Raw genomic sequence first — 10,576 nt, forward strand, 5'->3', positions numbered from 1 at the left:
ATGACCCCTACTTGTGGAAATTGTGCAGTGATTAGGTCATTAGACAATGCATTCCAGATCATGAGATTGACTCAGTCCTGCAGTTCTGTCATTCTTCCGCACCGGGAGGTCATCTGGGTGTTCAAAGGACAGCTCGCAAAGTGCTTGATTGTGGCTTTTATTGGCCCACCATCTTTAAAGATGTGTGGAAGATTTGTAGCACTTGTGAGCAATGTCAGAGAGCAGGAAGTGCAGTTACATGGCGACAACAAATGCCTCAGCAACCTATGCTATTTTGTGAGGTGTTTGATGTCTGGGGTATATATTTCATGGGCCCTTTTCCTGTATCTTTTGGTTATGTTTACATTCTCCTTGCAGTTGATTGTGTTTCAAAATGGGTGGAAGCCAAGCCCACTAGAACTAATGATGCTAAGGTTGTTGTAGATTTTGTCAGATCTAATCTGTTTTGCAGGTTTGGAGTACCAAAAGCAATCGTTAGTGATCAAGGAACCCATTTTTGCAACAAATCAATGCATGCCTTGCTTAAAAAGTACGGGGTTGTCCACAGGGTATCCACACCATACCACCCCCAAACCAATGGACAAGCAGAAATTTCTAACAGGGAGATCACGAGAATTTTAGAGAAGATTGTGCAGCCAAACAGGAAATATTGGTGTACCAAGCTAGATGATGCTCTTTGGGCACATAGGACTGCCTACAAAGCACCCATAGGAATGTCTCCTTATCGGGTTGTCTTTGGAAAGGCATGTCATCTTCTAGTTGAGATTGAGAACAAAGCATACTGGGCAGTGAAGACCTGCAACTTCTCTATGGATCAAGCTGGTGAGGAAAGAGAGTTGCAACTGAGTGAGTTAGATGAGATCCGCCTAGAAGCGTATGAGAATGCCAAGTTCTACAAAGAAAAGACCAAGATGTTCCATGATAGCATGATAATTAAGAAGGACTTCATGGTTGGGCAAAAAGTGTTATTGTATAATTCTAAGCTCGGACTCATGAGTGGTAAGTTGAGGTCTAAGTGGATTGGCCCTTTTGTTGTTACTAATGTTTTTCCTTATGGTACAGTTGAGATCAAAAGTGACTCCACAAAGAAGAGCTTCAAGGTCAATGGACACCGACTTAAGCCATTCCTCACAAACCTTTCTTTAGTGGACGTAGTGGTGGAAGAGACTTCCTTACTCCACCCTACTCTTCCTCCACCATGACTTAGGGAGTTTTTCTTTTCCTATCTCCTTCTTTACTTTTATTACATTTGTCTGATTCTATTTGATGGTTTAATTGCTTTTAATCTTTTAATTGTGCTACATTGAGGATAATGTGTTGTTTAAGTATAGGGGGGAGTGTTCTTTGGTTTTGGTTTTGCTAGTTTTGTTAGTTTTGTTTGTGTTAAATTTGTTAGTTTTGTTGGGTTTCTAGTTTAATATTTTAGGTCAATTCTGTTTGCATGTACAACTTTGCATATTTTTCTTTAAATTATAGGATATGTTCAAGAAATGGGTAATTGTTCTGAAAAATAAAAGTCTCTTGACATTTTGTGATTTGGAATCCTTGTTTTTCCTCTACATGTCATGATAATTTTGAAAGCTCAATTTAAAAGTGATAAGTTTACCTTTGTGAGAATTTGAGTCATCCATCATCATAATCTTTTGGTGTGTTTTGCCCCATTGATTGCTTGCACAATAGCCTTGGCTTGATTCTTGTTGATGCTTCCTAATTCACATACATATTTGGAAATGATTTAGGCAATTTTGTTCTTATAAGCTTCTAGCCAAATGGACTTACCTTGAATTAATTCCTTTGATAGCCCCTTTGAGCCTATGTTCCCCTTCTTTGTTTTGAAGCTCATTACAAGCCTTAAGTGAAAAACCATGATATCACCTTACCCTTAAGGAATTTTGGAGCTTTGGAATTGTTTTGGGAATAAGCTGGGAATAAGTGTGGGGGGGTATGTTTCATTGGAAGATATAATTTTTTTCCATGCTTAATGTTTTATTTAGGCCATGCTTGATGTATATATTGTCTAGTTCTTGCTTTAATCTTCAAATTCGTACTGTTAAAAAAAATGATGAAAAAAATGAAAAAAAAAGAAGAAAAGAAGTGAAGTTGAATAAATGAGGTCTTGTTATGAGGACTTGATTTGGGAGCCTTGGTTGATTTTGTTGATATTAGAGGGTTTGGGTTTACTACTTGTGCTTAATTGCCACTTATTCCCCATTGCTCCTCTATTCCTTTGGGATTTAGCTAATTATTCCATATTTTTTTCCCAACCTTGTCCTTGTCCCCATTACAACCTTTAAAGACATTTTGATCATCATATGCATGTGTTTGTCAAGTTGTTTGTCTATTTTAGAATTTTGCCAAGTCTATGTGGTGTTTGTTTTCATGGGTGCTTCGAGAGTAAACAGTAGCCTAGACACTTGAGAGATAGAGAGTATATCTTGTGAGGCTTTATCACTTTTCATTCTTGAGCTTATTAACTATTTTGCCATGATTGGGTTGCTTGGATGATTTTCACGAATGTCTTGACTCTTTGGATCTCTTCATGTTAGATGTTACCCATTCCTTTCATTCCTTGATGTTCATTGAGAAATATGTAAATGTTTTTGTTTGTCTCTCTTTGATATCCTTGGATTTTGTTCTTTATTTCATTTTTCCCAGGAGTGCAAAAGGCTAAGTATGGGGGATTTTGATGTGTCATTATTTTCTCCTATTTCTTAACCCTTTTTGCACCATTTTAAGTACTGATTAATCTTAATTGTCAAATTAATTAGGCAGTTTTATTATCTGGGCCCATTCAGCTAATTTGATGTTTTTAATCTAATTTCAGGAATTAATGAAGCATTGGGCTTGAATCCATAATTGGGCTTGGACTTGAAGAAGGCAGACTATTTTATTCTACAAGATTTTATCTTATCTAGATATTATTTATATTTGATGTCATCTAGATCTTATCTTATCTAGATTTGATTTATGGGCTTAGATTTAAAACAAATTTGTAAGCTTTGGGGCTGGAAAACTATATAACAACACCAAGGTTCTAGTTTAGGCTCTCCTCTCCTCTCTCTTCTCTTTCTCCTTTTTTTCGTTTTTGCAATTCCAGTTCTGACTTTTCGTTTTAGCAATAAAATTTCGTTCTTCAATCTATAATTTTGTTCTCTATTGATTAATGGAAGGCTAAGTCCCCAGCATTGTTTTCTCTTGAGGATCAAGCACAGTTCTCTTTGAAGTTCTATTATTACTGTTAAATTCTGTTCAGTTTTTCCTCTTCACTAATTACTCTAAATTTGTTGCTATTAATTCATGCATGCTTAGTGCTTGATTAATTGTCTCTGCGCTTAATTTACATTCATGCTTAATGATCATTTATGAGTAATTGGTGTATGTGTTGCTTAATCACATAATGAATGCCTTATGTTAAATTTCGCTTAGTAATTTAATTTAGGGTAGGATTAAGTGGTTGAACTGATAAAGGATAAACTCTCGTAACCTAGGATAAGAGACTTGCTTGTGAATCAAGGGGAAGCAATGTGGTTTAATTCTAATATTTTCTAATTCAATTTTACTCGTTGTTTAATTTACAAAAATAAGAAACCCCCCCCAATTCGTTACTATTCTCCTACTATCCGTTATGAACATTTGGTTTATCATTGCTCGTTGGGAAACGACCTAGGATCACTTCCTAGTTACTGCATTTTAATGTTTATTTGATTCGGGTACGGCCTCGATCACAACACCAACACCTTTTTTGCATACACGGTGAGTTGAAAAGGGACCCTATACGCGGGTCCATGGGAACATAAGGAGTGGAGGTGAATCTGTGGTCATGCTGGGTCTCCGACTTACTTGATAACAGTGAACCCTCATCTAGAGTTTTTCTCTTTGATAACATATTGTTGATGGTAGTCCCTATTTCCGCAATATGTTTTTTGAAGGGGATGATACCTCTAGAAACCATCAAGAGAGATATCGCCACCTTGGGAATTATCACTAAAAGCCTTTTAGTTCCTCCTGTTTAGGTCCCTAAAATTGGGGCACGAAGCGAACACGCTGCGTGCCTTTTAAACACTATCATGCATATAACCTAAATGTCATGTATGCCTTTGCTGTATGATTATTTGAGGATATTGCCATGCTGTGTACATCCCCCTGTTGTGCTTTTGTGCATCTGCATCATGTCGTCACGCATGCTTTGTATGTTGGTCTCGTCTATTGTCATGGGAAGCCGGAAGGTCCATATCACCTTCTTAACTGCACACATGGGGCACTGTGCCCCCAAATGTGCAAGTAAGAAGAGATGATTTTCTGGGCTCTCGTGTCCGTAAATGCATTCATATCATGCATTGCATAAGCATCTCTTCAGGGCATCGTAATGGACGTATCGTTCAGGCATTTATCACTTATCATTTCATGCATTGCGTTTTGCATAAGTCATTTCATCACCATGCATCTGCATCTAACATGTTTTTTGCATACCATTTATTTTCATGTTTACTCATGCATGATCCTTTCATTTTCCTTTGCAAAACAAAAACAAAAAAAGGAAACATGAAGATTCACGTTGCATATGTTCGGTACCATGAGCCAACCATGTTGGGATCATAAACTTGTTTGTTTTTGTTCTTTTTACAGGTGTTGAGGGAAGGAGCCCAGAGTATGAAGAACCTCGGGATTTGAGGTCAAATCCTTTCCAAGGTGGAGGGAATGATGCAATCCTACCCCGCAAGGGCATTGGCTAGAAGACTCCAAGTAGATTGGGCTAGAGATCCAAGGAAAGGCCCTAGGGTTCTCATGAGCCTTAGGGTAGATTTCGAGCCCATGGGCTAAGTATGAGCCCGCTTATCTTTGTAAATATTAGAATAGGTTTTTCCTTCGTCTAGGCCTTGTATTTTGGCCATTCTAGTAGTATAGGGTTTTAGCCTTGTATTTCGGGGCATTTTGAGTTGTCTTTGTAATAAGGACTTTTTTTTTTATTTTCATGTTTTTTGTCATGGGGGTGAGCTTAGCTATTATAGGGGGTGTGTAGCTAAGCTCTAGCTTCTCATCTCAAGGAGGTGAGCTTAGCTATTAGAGAGGTATGTGTAGCTAAGCTCTAGCTTCTTTAGGAATCTTCTTAAGGAAGCTTCTCAAGGAGGTGAGCTTAGTTATGAGAGGGGTGTGTGTAGCTAAGCTCTAGCTTCTCAAGGAAGTTTTCTCAAAGAAGCTTCTCAAGGAAGTTTTCTCAAGAAAGCTTCTCAAGGAAGCTACCTAGTCTATAAATAGAAGCATGTGTAACACTTGTTGTAACTTTGATGAATGAGAGTCTTGTGAGACACAACTCAAAGTTCAACTTCTCTCCCTTTTTCTTCCTTCAATTTCGTGCTCCCCCCTCCCTCTTTCTCTCCCTCTTTCTTTTCCTCCATTGAAGCATCCTCTCCAAGCTTCTTATCCAAGGCTCATCTTGGTGGTGAAGCTCCTTCTTCCATGGCTTATTCCTTAATGGATGGCGCCTCCTCTCACCTCCTTTCCTTTGTCTTCCGCTGCATCTCCATGGTGAAAAATCACCATTGAAGGACCTCATTGGAGCTCAAAGATCCAGCCTCCATAGAATCTTCACAAGCAAGCTTCCATCACATTTTCCATGCATAACATACGTATTCCCAAGTCTTTCATCCCTATGAAATGTTGTCGAAGTATTGGCGATCAAAATTGCCATTCCTTGGGTTATGGGGTTGAACCAAGCTCATGCTTTTATGAAAATGTTCATCAAGTCAGGTTGAAGTACGAAAGTAACCATCTTGCAAAAAATTGGGGCAAAAGATGGATCGAGTTACATTGCTGCTTCGTCTACTGCCAAACACATTTAAGACTATCGATGTCCTTGTTACTTCCAGTTTCAGCTTGACAAAGATGTCATGGACCATATTGAAAATCTAAATTGATTCAACCCCATGTCCTGCATAAAAATTCGCAATACTTCAACCGAGCATCATTCGCATACATCCATACTTTTCATTGGTTGCATTGCTCATTGCATTCTTTCCTTGAAAAAAAATGAACTTTAATCATTGTTATCAAAAGAAAAGAACACGCTTTACGACGCCCTTATCGAACCCGTGCTAGAGCTAGAGTAATGGGTGAAGTAGAGGAGGTGCAAGAGTAGATTAAGGCTGACATGGAGGCCATGAAAGAGCAAATGGACACAATGATGGAGGCCATGATGAGCATGAAGAAGATAATGGAAGCCAATGTGGTTGCAGTTGCCGCTACTAGCGTTGTTGCTAAGGTGAACCCTACGCCCCCATCTGGCCTCAACCAAATGAATCATCCAACCTCAAATATGGTAGGTCTGGAAGGCAAAGAGTTGGGAGGTATGGGCGGCCCTCATTTAGTGCGAGAAACAAGCATGTCTTCCCACCATATGGCTTGCCTCCCAACTATACGCCACCCAATGTGGCGTACACTCCCAATGAGAATGTCAATAACTCTACTCCTATACCCATTGAGAGCCAACAACCTCAATCTGATCATGCACATGTCTCTTGACCCATGGGGGAGACACATGAAATGCCCCACCACAATCTAGCCAACTTCGAGCCTTACCTCGGATATGCTACTGAAGGGCAAGCAGTTGGTGATATACCCCTGCAAAACACTTTGGAGGGCCCTCGGTATCACCCACAACCACACCTCTTGCATTCCACAGTGGGTAAAAACCCTCATGCTATGGCAGAAATGGGAAAGTTGGATCATCTAGAGGAAAGGCTCAAGGCCATTGAAGGAGGCTGAGATTATGCCTTTATTGACATAGAAGAGTTGTTCCTAGTACTCGAACATGGTCATTCCCAAGTTCAAGGCGCTGGACTTTGACAAGTACAAAGGGACTACTTGCCCCAAGAACCATCTAAAGATGTATTGTCGGAAGATGGGGGCATACGCAAAAGATGAGGAACTGTTGATACATTTCTTCCAAGAAAGTCTTACTGGGGTAGCTGCTACTTGGTACACTAACTTGAAACCTTCTCGAGTCCTTTCTTAGAAGGACCTAATGGTTGCCTTCTTTAGGAAGTATCAGTACAATTCTGATATGGCTCTAGATAGGATGCAACTACAAAACATGTGCAAAAAGGGGCACGAATCTTTCAAAGAATAACCCAAAGGTGGAGGGATCTGGCAGCCCAAGTGGCACCCCCAATGATGGAAAGGGAGTTGATAATCGTGATGGTAGACACATTACCAGTATTCTCCTATGAAAAGATGGTGGGTTACACACCTTTAAGCTTTGTGGATTTGGTCTTCGCCGGCGAAAGGATCGAAGTGGGTCTGAAAAGAGGCAAATCTGATCATCCTGCTTAGGGCAAATAAAGAGGATAAGAAGGAGGGAGAAACCCATGTTGTGACTACCATTCTTATATGGCCAAGTTTCCCACCAACCCAACAATGTCATTGCTCAGCCAATAACAACCCTTCTCCTTACCCACCACCCAATTATCCACAAAGGCCATCCCTAAATCAACCACAAAACCCGCTTACCACACAACCAATGCTAAACACCACCTTTAGGACGAACCAAAACACCAACCAAGGAAGGAATTTTGCAGCAAAAAGCCTGTAGAATTCACCCCAATTCTGGTGTCCTATGCTAACTTGCTCCCTTATCTACTTGATAATGCAATGGTAGCCATAAACCCTGCTAGGTTTCCTCAACCTCCATTTTTCCAAGGATATGACTCGAATGCAACATGTGCTTATCATGGAGGAGTTCCAGGACATTCCATTGAGCATTGTAGGACCCTGAAGCGTAAGGTGCAAGGTCTAATTGATGCGGGCTGGCTGAAATTTGAGGAGAACCGCTAGTGAATCCTAACATTGACAAGCGACACCACACATGGGGCAATTTTGAAAGTTGTTGTTAGATGTCTCTAATGACTCATTAGGATTTTCAAGTTTATGCCATTATTGTAAACCACAGTTACAATGCTAAATAAAATGGATAAATCTGACATCTTTGTCCCTCACCCTCTCGTAATTACATCTTTGCTTCCACTAGAATGTGGGTGCAAGCCATTGGTTTGTTTCCTCAAGCGACCTGCGCTCCTGAGTTTAGACTTCCAAGACCGTTCAATCAGAAATTACTCGTGCTACACATTTGGTGAGGATGCCGTAAACAACGAGTAAAGCAGAAAAGTTTAGAAAAGAAAAAGAAAAAAAAAGCATTTGATTGACTGTGTTTTCAAGTAAAAATATAAACGTTCATGTGACCTCATTTTATCATTCTGGAAAGTTTGTCTATTTTAGAGAGAAGTGAGTTATAAGAATAGGAGTCATTTGAGTTATCCTGTCAACTGAAAAAATCCTTCAACTATTTCTCGTTCTTCAAAAATTCTTTTTGCAAGAATCAACCGCTTCTTTCATTCTTCCTTGCTACAAGGTTGTGAAAACAAAACAATGATGGTTACCTCAAAGCCCTACACTAGGGCAATGAAAGGCAGCATGCATAAACCTCAAGCGAACCTAAGGGCAGATTAGAAGTTCTCACCCAATAGGTTCCCTGCTACAAGGTCATGACGAAAAAGAACGATGGTTACCTCGGAGCCCTACACTGGGTGATGTGCCATCATTTTCTTCTATTTTCTAAACCCTTTTTGCACCATTTTAATTACTGATTGGCCTTAATTGTCAATTAATTAGGCAGTTTTATTATTTGGGCTCATATAGCTAATTTGATGTTTTTAATCTAATTTCAGGAATTAATGAAACATTGGGCTTAATCCAAATTTTGGTTGTGGACTTGAAGAGGGCAAATAAAGTAGCGCTTACCTTAGTTAATTTCTAATTAGGAAATTTCACAATTTTATTTTATGTGGTTCAATGTTTATTTCGTTTTGGGCCAGAGTATTGTAATAGGGCCCAGTGACTTTGAGTGACTCTTTTTTTAAATAGCAGCCTTGGGATTCGTGCAGGGCATTCTGTTAGACTATTATTCAGAGCTTAGGGTTTATGGTTTGGAAGTTTTTCTATTCTAGTGCTACTGTTTCGTTCTTAATGCAATTTTCGATTTCCTGCTTCTAATTACGATTTCGTTCTTGTTTCTTCTTCTACTTTCATTTACGTTTCTGTTTTCATTTTCGTTTCTGTCTCATTTACGTTTCTGTTTTCATTTTTGTTTCTGTCTCATTTACGTTTCTGTTTTCATTTTCGTTTCTGTCTCATTTACGTTTCTGTTTATTTACGTTTCTGCTTCATGTTTCATTTACATTTTCTGTTTGAATCTATGGAAGGCTAATTATTCTGGTGTTGTTTCCTTCTGAGGAAGAAGCCCAACTCTCTTTGAGGTTTCGGTTATAATGTGGTTCCCTGGCAGTTTTCCCTTCACCAGTTAACCCAAATTCGTGAACATTAATCAGTGCACGCTTCGTGTTTGATTAATTGCCTCTGAGCCTAACTTGCGTTCATGCTTAATGGACGAAGGGCTAACTGGTGTATGTGGTGCCTAATCATGTATTGACAACCCTAGGTTGATTTTCGCATAGTAAATTGAAATAGGGTTGAATTAAGTGGTTAACTGTTAGGGACGAATTCTCCATAACCCACGATAAGAGAATGGCTTCTGAATCAGAGGAAACAACCCATTTTTAATATTATTAGTTTCGTATTCCAGTTTACTTATTCTGCTCCTTAAATCACAAAACAAACAACCCCCCCCCCCCAATCGTTACTGTTACTGCAAGTATATTATGAACAATTGGTTTATCATTGCTCGTTGGGAAACCACCTAGGATCACTTCCTAGTTACTGCATTTTCATGTTTATTTGATTCGGGTACGGCCTCGATCAAATTTGGCGCCGTTGCCGGGGAGCAGTGTCCAAAGGTTCATAATAGCTAGCTAGTGTTGTGTGTTTAATTCTTTCGTGTTTTATGTTTAATTGTTAGTATTGTGTTAGTATATGTGTTAATGTTGTTTAGTGTCCTGGTATTTTGTTTAGTGTGTGTTCTATTTCAGTTTTCCCATTAAGCGTTTCCCATGTTTCAGTCTTGGGTGTTTTGCTGTGAATAGTGTTTTGCGACAGACTTAGCGACCACCCATGCTGAATTATTTGAGATTTTTTGTTTTAGTAGCTAGGGTTGTTATTTTTGGCTGAATTTTTTTGTGGTAACTTATTTTAACCTATATTTTGTGGGAAAAATAGCTAGAGTCTTTAGTTTGGTCAGATTTGAAAGTTCCAAAAAAGTAGCAAATTTTGTGTTTGTCGAAACTTCAAACGGCCATAACTTTTGCTCTGGTTATCAGAATCACACTTATTATATATGTATTTGGGGTAGAAAAAAATTTCCTACGCTGTGGCAGCCCACCATAGGCCGGCTGAGGTCTCCATCGTCCAAAAATAGTGATTTTGTCAAAAGTTTTTTATTTTTCAAGTTTTATTCACTTATTTTTCTTAACCTACCATTTTCAGCTTCCATAGTTAGACTTTGAATTTTTGCCTGAAATTTTTTGTGCTATCTTCTCATCATTTTATAAGGTTGCTCACAAAATTTCAAGTCATTTGGATATCATTTGAGGGTAGCTGTAGTTCAAACCTGCCCCTTTATTTACATGAC

Source organism: Glycine max, chromosome 19 (assembly GCF_000004515.6).
Source record: "Glycine max cultivar Williams 82 chromosome 19, Glycine_max_v4.0, whole genome shotgun sequence".
Classification (NCBI taxonomy): domain Eukaryota; kingdom Viridiplantae; phylum Streptophyta; class Magnoliopsida; order Fabales; family Fabaceae; genus Glycine; species Glycine max.